Source organism: Muntiacus reevesi, chromosome X (assembly GCF_963930625.1).
Source record: "Muntiacus reevesi chromosome X, mMunRee1.1, whole genome shotgun sequence".
In the NCBI taxonomy this organism is placed as follows: Eukaryota; Metazoa; Chordata; class Mammalia; order Artiodactyla; family Cervidae; genus Muntiacus; species Muntiacus reevesi.
In genome coordinates this window covers 27,126,670-27,136,514 of record NC_089271.1, presented here as the reverse complement: position 1 = coordinate 27,136,514, position 9,845 = coordinate 27,126,670, and positions in this window count along the sequence as shown.

Sequence of the window (9,845 nt, the reverse complement as noted above, 5' to 3'; positions counted from 1 at the left end):
TGTGGCCACTGCTGAGTTTTCCAAATTTGCTGGCATATAGAGTGCAGCACTTTCACAGCATCATCTTTCAGGATTTGAAATAGCTCAACTGGAATTCCATCACATCCAATAGCTTTGTTCGTAGTGATGCTTTCTAAGGCCCACTTGACTTCACATTCCAGGATGTCTGACTCTAGGTGAGTGATCACACCATTGTGGTTATCTGGGTCGTGAAGATCTTTTTTGTACAGTTCTTCTGTGTATTCTTGCCACCTCTTCTTAATATCTTCTGCTTCTGTTAGGTCCATACAATTTCTGTCCTTTATTGAATCCATCTTTGTGTGAAATGTTCCCTTGGTATCTCTAATTTTCTTGAAGATATCTCTAGCCTTTCCCATTGTGTCGTTTTCCTCTATTTCTTTGCATTGATCATTGAGGAAGGCTTTCATATCTCTCCTGGCTATTCTTTGGAACTCTGCATTTAAATGGGAGTATCTTTCCTTTTCTCCTTTGCTTTTCACAGCTATTTGTAAGGCCTTCTCAGACAACCATTTTGCCTTTTTGCGTTTCTTTTCCATGGGGATGGTCTTGATCCTTGTCTCCTGTACAATGTCGTGAACCTCCGTCCATAGTTCATCAGGCTCTCTGTCTATCAGATCTAGTCCCTTAAATCTATTTCTCACTTCCACTGTATAATAATAAGGGATTTGATTTAGGTCATATTGAATGGTCTAGTGGTTTTCCCTACTTTCTTCAGTTTAAGTCTGAATTTGGCAATAAGAAGTTCATGATCTGAGCCACAGTCAGCTCCTGGTCTTGTTTTTGCTGACTGCATAGAGCTTCTCCGTCTTTGGCTGCAAAGAATATAATCAATCTGATTTCGGTGTTGTCCATCTGATGATGTCCATGTGTAGAGTCTTCTCTTGTGTTGTTGGAAGAGGGTGTTTGCTATAACCAGTGCATTCTCTTGGCAAAACTCTGTTAGCCTTTGCCCTGCTTCATTCTGTACTTCGAGGCCAAATTTGTCTGTTACTCCAGGTGTTTCTTGACTTCCTACTTTTGCACTCCAGTCCCCTATAAGGAGGACATCTTTTTTGGGTGTTAGTTCTAAGAGGTCTTGTAGGTCTTCATAGAACCGTTCAACTTCAGCTTCTTCAGTGTTAATGGTTGGGGCATAGGCTTGAATTACCATGATATTGAATGGTTTGCCTTGGAAACGAGCAGAAAGCATTCTGTCATTTTTGAAATTGCATCCAAGTACTACATTTTGGACTCTTTTGCTGACCATGATGGCTACTCCATTTCTTCTAAGGGATTCCTGCTCACAGTAATAGATATAATGGTCATCTGAGTTAAATTCACCCATCCCAGTCCATTTTAGTTCATTGATTCCTAGAATGTCAACATTCACTCTTGCCATCTCCTGTTTGACCACTTCCAATTTGCCTTGATTCACGGACCTAACATTCCAGGTTCCTATACAATATTGCTCTTTACAGCATGGGACCTTGCTTCTATCACCAGTCACATCCACAACTGGGTTGTTTTTGCTTTGGCTCCATCCCTTCATTCTTTCTGGAGTTATTTCTCCACTGATCTCCAGTAGCATATTGGGTACCTACCAACCTGGGAAGTTCCTCTTTCAGTATCCTATCAATTTGCCTTTTCCTACCGTTCATGGAGTTCTCAAGGCAAGAATTCTGAAGTGGTTTGCCATTCCCTTCTCCAGTTCCTTTAGTCGTATCCAACTCTTTGAGACTCTATGGACTGTAGCCCGCCGGCTCCTCAGTCCAGGGGATTCTGCAGGCAAGAATACTGGAGTGGATTGCCATGCCCACCTCTAGGGGATCTTCCCAACCCAGGGACAGACTCAAGAATCTCCTGTGTCTCCTGCATTGCAGGTGGGTTCTTTACCACTGGGCCACTGGGGAAGCCACCAAAACGTGACAAAGAGATATAAAGTGAGTAAAGAGTGTTTGAAAAATGGATCTAATATACTTGCTCAATGCAGGAGTGCTACAAACGTTAAATCTGTAAAATAATGCTACATCTGTGAAGCACACTAAAGTGAAGCAAATGCACAAACAAAAAAAGAGAGAGATGCCTGTACTGATTCAATCTCCTTGCTAGTAATTAGTCTATTCAGATTTATTTCTTGATGATTCATTCTTGGGAGAGTGCATGTTTCTAGGAATTTATGCATTTTTTCCAGATTGTCCAATTTGTTGGCATATAATTGTTCATAGTCATCTCTTATGATCTTCTGTATTTCTGTGCTATTAGTTGTATCTTTCAATTCTGATTTTATTCAATCTCTCTCCTTTTATTGGGGATTCCCTGGTGGTTCAGATTGTAAAGAAACTGCTTGCAATGTAGGAGACCTGGGTTCGATCCCTGGGTTGGGAAGATCCCCTGGAGGAGGGCATGGCAACCCACTCCAGTGTTCTGGCCTGTCGAATCCCCATGGACAGAGGAGCCTGGCAGGCTACAGCCCATGGGGTCGCAAAAAGTCGAAAACAACAGAGTGACTAAGCACACTCTTTGTTTGGGATAAAAAGCTGCAAATATTTTTTTATTATCTTGACTTTAAACTCCCAATTATAATTTAGACTTTCTAAATAATAAGAAAAATATCATACATTTATCTATGTAACTACCTTTCCGGATGTTCTTTATTCCTAGTAGTTGCAAGATTTCATCTGGTAGCAATTCCCATCTGAGGGATTTCCTTTAACATCTCTTGGAGGGCAGGTATACCAGTAATAAATTCTTTTAGGTTTTCTATTTCTGAAAAGACTATATTTCACCTTCAACTGAGAAAAATATTTTTCTTGGTTATAAAATTCAAAATAACCATTTTCCCTTGCACTTTAAAGATGTAGTGCTCAGGGCTGGTGCACTGGGAAGACCCAGAGGGATGGGATGGGGAGGGAGGCAGGAGGGAGGATCGGGATGGGGAATACATGTAAATCCATGGCTGATTCATGTCAATGTATGACAAAAACCATTACAATATTGTAAAGTAATTAGCCTCCAACTAGTAAAAATAAATGAAAAAATAAAATAAAGATGCTGGTCTATAATTTTCTGATTTACATTATTTCTGAGAAGAAGTATGTTGTCAGACTTTTTTTTTTTTTTTTTGTCTGTACTGCACTGTGTGGCATGCGGGATCTTAGTCCCCCAACCAGGTATCAAACCTGAGTCCCCTGCACAGGAGGTGCAGAGTTTTAACCACTGGGCTGCTAGTAAATCCCTGCTGCCTTGTATTTTCCATCTTTTATGTGGAGCCCTCTTTTGTTGTTGCTGTTGAGTCTAGTTAAAGGCTTGACGAGTTTGTATCATTTCAAAGAACCAGCTCTTCGTTTCACTTTTCTTTTTTCTGTTTCTTTTATTTCCCCTCTGATCTTTATTTCCTTCCTTCTACTAGCTTTGGGCTTCATTTGTTCTTTTTCTAGTTAAGTTTAAAGTTAGATTATTCACATGAGATTTTTCCTCTTACTTGAGGTAAGCATGTATCATTCTGAATATCTCAAAACTGCTTTCACTGCATCTCACAGGTTTTGTAATGTTGCATTTCCATTTTCGTTTGTCTCAAGGTATTTTTAAATTTCCCCTTTCTTCATTGACCCATTGGTTGTTCAGTAGCATGTTGTTTAATCTCCACATTGAGATGAAAGTGTATTCTGCTGCTCTTGGATGGAATGTTATATATATGTGTGTGTTGTATTATATAGTCCATCTAATCCAATATGTCATTTAAGGCCCATGTTTCTTTATTGATTTTCTGTGTGGATGATGTAAGTGGGATATTAAATTTCCCTAGTACTACTGTATTGATGTTTAGGTCTTATAATAATTGCTTTATATTCTTTGATGATCCTATGTTGGGTGCATAAATATTTATAAATATTAACTATTTGGATTTATGCCTTTATCATTATGTAAAGACCTTCTTTGTCTTTTACTACCATATTTGTTTTAAAGTCTATTTTTTTTCTGGTGTAAGTATAGCTGTACCAGATTTCTTTTAGTTTTCCTTTGCATACTATATTTTTTCCATCATTTCACTTTCAGTCCCTTTGTGTCCTAATATCTGAAGTGGGTCTCTTGCTGGTAACATGACACTTGTTTTTTAATCCAATCACCAATGACTGGAGAATTTAAACCATTTATCTTTAAAGTAATTACTGATCCCATCACTTCATGGCAAGTAGATGGGGAAACAATGGAAACAGTGACAGACTTTATTTTCTTGGGCTCCAAAATCACTGCAGATGGTGACTTCAGCCATGAAATTAAAAGACACTTACTCCTTGGGAGAAAAGCTATGACAAATGTAGATAGCATATTAAAAAGCAGAGACATTACTATACCCAACAAAGGTCCATATACTCAAAGCTATGATTTTTCCAGTAGTCATGTACTGATATGAAAGTTGTCCCATAAAGAAGGTTGAGCACCAAAGAAGTGATGCTTTCAAACTCTGATGTTGGAGAAGACTCTTGAGAGTCCCTTGGACTGCAAGATCAAATCAGTCAGTCTTACAGGAAATCAACTCTGCACATTCATTGGAAGGACTGATGCTGAAGCTGAAACTCCAGTACTTTGGCCACCTGATGGGAAGAGCTGACTCATTGGAAAAGACCCTGATGCTGGGAAAGGTTGACAGCAGGAGGAGAAGGGCACAACAGAGGACAAGATGGTTGGATGGCATCACCAACTCCATGGACATGAGTTTCAGCAAGCTCCGGGAGATGGTAAAGGACAGGAAGCCTGGTGTATTGCAGTCCATGGGGTTGCAAAGAGTTGGACATGACTCAGCAACTGAACAACAAATGTATCAATACTTCCTAGGTGGTGATAGTGGTTAAGAACCTGCCTGCCAATGCAGGAGACAAAAGAGACGCAGGTTCAATCCCTGGGTCGGGAAGATTCTCTGAAGAAGGACATAGTAACCTACTCCAGGATTCCTGCCTGGAGAATCCCATGGACAGAGGAGCCTGGTGGGTTACAGTCCACAGGGTTGCAAAAAGCCTCGACTGAAGCAACTTAGCAGGCGTGTGTCAATACTTATTGCCAGTTCACTAAGTATTTTCTGGTTGTTTTTGTTGTTCCTCTCTTTTTCCTCCTTCATCTCTTGCTCTCTTCCCCTGTGATTTAATGATTTTCTTTAGTGTTATATTTAGATTCCTTATTATTTTTTGTATTCTCTCCTCTAGGTTTCTGCTTTGTACTTTCCATTAGGTTCACATACAATGGCCTATATCAGTCTACTTTAACTTAAAGTTTGAACACATTCTAAAAACTATGTTTTTCTTCCTTCTTCCCATATTTTATGTTTACAATTTCATATTTTATATATTTTTCTCTTCTATATCCTTTAATTATACTCTTCCACCATAGATCAGCAATTGATAACCATGATATTTTCTATCAGATTTTGTTATATTTCTTCACATTAAAATTTTTAATTCGTTATGATCATAGATGTTAAACATAATACTTATGTTTTAAGTGTTACAATTTTAGGCACTATGCTAAGACACTTATGTATATTTTTTATTTTGACATTTACTTAAGAGTTGCTACTGTCGTTAGACTCATTTTAAGGATGAGGAAACAGGTTTAGAACTGTAAGAGAACTTGTTACTACATGGCAGAGTCATGATTCAAACTCAGGCATTATTGATTCCTACAACTACACTATCGAGGATATAACCTAAGTATGTCCTTTTTCATTTCACTAAAATACTCTTTTAAGAATTTGAATCTATAGTTTCCTTAATATATTGAAGTATATGTGAATAAAAGATAATTTTTACTTTTATACATTTTATAGTATTTTATTTATGAGAATTAGTCTTATAGAGCTAAACTTAAACTTTTCATTACCACTTTTAAGATTCAACCATCTGAGCTAGAAAAAGAGATGGTTCACCTAGGTCTGAAGAAAGTGCAAGCACTTTGACAGTCACCAACCTAAAATGAAGTTTGTTCTTTATTAGATCATATTAACGTTCTATAGCTGACTCTTTTTGTTGTATGATCTGCCAACTCAACAATCCTTTCTTATTCATTTTTCTGTGGTTATTTAAGGTTTGTTGTGTGATACAGTAAAAACAAAGGTCAGTGGAGTTAGATATTAGATCTAGGATTTTACACACTAGTTATTCTCTTAGTTTCCAATTATTAACAATTCTGATTTATATTTGGTTATAGTAATGAGTAATATATGAACACAGCATGTGTAGTTTTTCACTAAATAATAATGAAGATCATACTATCAAAAGGTCATGTGATATTGGCTTTTCTTTTCTTAATTATGACTTCATATTTCCCATTCTGCAAGTCCATAAAGGGAGTGAAGATTAAAATGTTTAAATTTTTATCTTCAAAAATTATTAATTTTTTAATCAATTAAAGTCCTAAAATCATAAAAGATGATTTTTAATACCTCATGAAAAAGTAGGGTAAGGTAGCTAATGAAGCTAGGCATAAAAGATCTAGAGGAGAGTAATCCTTTAAAAAATAGGTAAAAATACTTCTTAGCAGCAAGTAGATCATTTCATAATGGGCTGAAAAATGATGATATTCTCTACATTTACTAGCTAAAACTATTCTTAAAAAAATATTTATGTTATTTCCATTGTGGTCATCTGAAATACAGTTGGTAGAGAAAAGGCAGGTCAAATGTGTGTTTCTTTCTCTGTCTCTTTTCAAATAATGAGTTGGGATCCTAGAAACCTCTAATGATGACTAATGAGGTATCTTTTTTTTTAGTATGTTTATGAACTCATGAGTTTTAAAACACTTGATGTGTCCCAATTCATTGTAGTTGTGACTCTTACTGGTAATCAAATTGTCTGGATTTATGCTCTGCCCTCAGTTTTAACTGAAGACAAAGAATGCTGCATTCAGAGCTCCTTCCTGCATGAGGTAATGAGGTGCTGATGACTCCTTGTGATGCTTGAAGAAAACAAACAAAAATAACTGCCTTCCTGGATAAGGAGAAAGTATATTTTCATGTGTATGTAGACTGAAAGGCATTACTTTTAAATTAAAACTTTATTTCATAGAAAGAAATCTGGGTTAGAAGAGGAGGGCATTTAAGAAACTAAGACTGAAGGAGAGATATAAGAAAGAAAGTTTTGGTGAAATCTGTTAAAATGACAAGCTCTTGTGAGGGTTTCAATTGACAGTAAATAGCAAGCGAAATAAAAATAAATTATGACAATCACCAGGGGGAAAAGCAGGAAATACTGTAACAGTCCTTATTTTAATTTATGAGGAATAGTCAGCAATCCTGAGCATTCCTTTTTACTTGAGAATCCCAGTCTCAAATCATGTGCTTGATCATGATCAAGTTCCTACTTCTTACCTGCAGGAGTTCCCCCATCTGTGGTACTTTCACAGTACTAGCATTTCTCTTTTGTTCTTTAACAACTGTACCCCTCTGATATCTTTCAAAAGCATTTCTAATGAATTATCTGTATTATTTTGTTCCACCTCTAACTTTACTTCCAATTTCCTGTCACATCTTTCTATCACCTAGATGAAATTTCTACTAAATGCCCAACTCTCTCAAGTATTTTATTTTCTTCTGAAATCCGTTCTATTATCTTTCTATTTCTCCTGATGGTATCATCACCATCCCAGTTATGTAGATTCAAAAACAGTGACATCTTTTTCTTCTCTTGTTCTCTTACAGTTAACCAAATACAAACTATTATAATTAACTCTTGCCGTGAGCCCCTTATATAAACCCATTCATCCCCATTATTAACTTGTGGAACAACAATCCAGGTTCTCATGGTCTCCTGCAGTGACATCTGCAATGTGCCGAGTCACTTTCATCTTCACTCTAGCTATCTCACATGAACAAAAAAGCTCCCTAATTATACTCCACATTTATATCAGTTATCCCACTTAGTCTAGAATGCATCACATGCAGTAATAGTTGTCTGGCTTTTCAAAGCTTTATATGTTTTCATTTTGCCTTCCTAACTGAACTGTAAAGTGTAGATTTTTCTATTTGACCAAAAAATGGATTGTTGAGTGAGCAAGAGATTGATAAAAAGATAAGAAGATACAATAAATTAGAAAAGGGAAAATATTCATCTACATTGTGTGAAATGGTGAATAAAGACTAAACTGTAAAGCTGCCCGTGTGTATTGAGTTTTCAGGACCAGTGAGAGTCCCTATGGCACCTTTGGACAAACTGGGAATAGGAGACTTCCCTCAAGACACTATCAGGAACCATCTTAATATATCGAAAATCAGTGGTGCCTCCAAGGTTGAGGCACTGCTTCAAGCTGAAGTGTACCACTTGCATAGCCATGAACATCAGCCTTTTTTACATTCTAAAACTATGCTATCACTGCAAAGTCATGTCTATTATTTGGGCCTCACTTTCCTAATCGGAAAAAAAAGCATACTAATTCTGGCTCTACCTGCTTCACTTGGTTAATTACAAAGATAACGGTAGTCAATGATCTGTACCGCTGTGGAGTGCAGACTTGAAAGCAAGCAAGCTGTGATAGAAAGTAAAGCTTTAAGATCATCTGGAACTATGGGAATTAGGAATTCCGTTGTATGTTTGCATTTTTATTTTGTTGTTTTGTGTCAATGGTAACCTGATTATGAGTAAAAAAGAAAAAAGGCAAAGGCTATAAAAGCTGAGACAAATGAAGAAAAGACAAAAAATAACAGAAAAGTAAAATAAAGATTAGGAAAATCTTTCTTGCAAGTTTCTCTGCTAATACGTTTATTGCATCTTCTGTAATATAAAGAAAGGAAAGGGAAAGAAATAATTTTTCTCACGGGAAGGTATGATTATATAACATTAGTAATAACCAAGATTTAATATTTACCATGAACCAGGCATCATGGTAAGTACCTTCTTTCATTTGTTGTTCTCAATGATATTATAAGACAGATGCTAATATCAACCTATTATGCAGATGAAAAAAATGAGAAGCAAAAGGCAGAATATGAAAGACATTTTCTAACTCTAGAGGTTCCTCTTTAACAATACTAGGCTGAATCCTAAAGAATTGCTTCACAGGGAATGAGCATTATAGTCTAGCAAGAAATAAAATTGAGATCTGCTTATTAATTCAACTGGAATGAATCCAGGGTACACATATGTAATCATTCAAACCCTAGAAAATAAAAAGCTTGATGTTAGTTCTAATACAGCATGAAAACAAAAACTTTTTAGAGGCTAGTGTGGGAAAGGGTCAAACACAGGAACAAAATTTAGATATGGTGACATTGTTTTTAAAAGGTGACTAAGTATGAGTTTAATAAATTAAACTTTAGTAAAAAGTTTACATTTAGCAAAAGTTGGAAACATTTGTACATATGCAATGCTGCAAGTCTCATGGAGAAGAGAAAAGCAAGAACATGGGGGCAGGGGGCAAGGCCGGGAGACTTAGGTACAGATAAGGAAGACAGATTTCAAGTTATGGGAGAAATACAGGGTGATTAAAAAAAAAAACAGAAGTTATGAATAAACGACATAGAAAAACTACTGAAGTGTGTCAAGAGTGTATGAAGAACAGCTCGTGCACAAGAAAGCAGGTGGAGGGAAGGAGAAGCCTTCCTTCGGCGAGTGTTGTCAAGAAGATGGCCTCCAGACCAGTAACATTAAGAGCACCTAGAAACTTCATAGAAATCCAAGTTCTCAGGCCCCATCCCAGATTTACTGAATCAGAAATTTGGAGGCGGGGTGGGACGCTTCAATCTGTGTTCGAAGAAACCCTCCAAGTGATTTTGATGCACATTACTGGTCAAAGGGACAGACAGAAAGGTGTAAACAACAAAAGGGAATTCTACTGAATTAAATGACAAACCCTGGGTG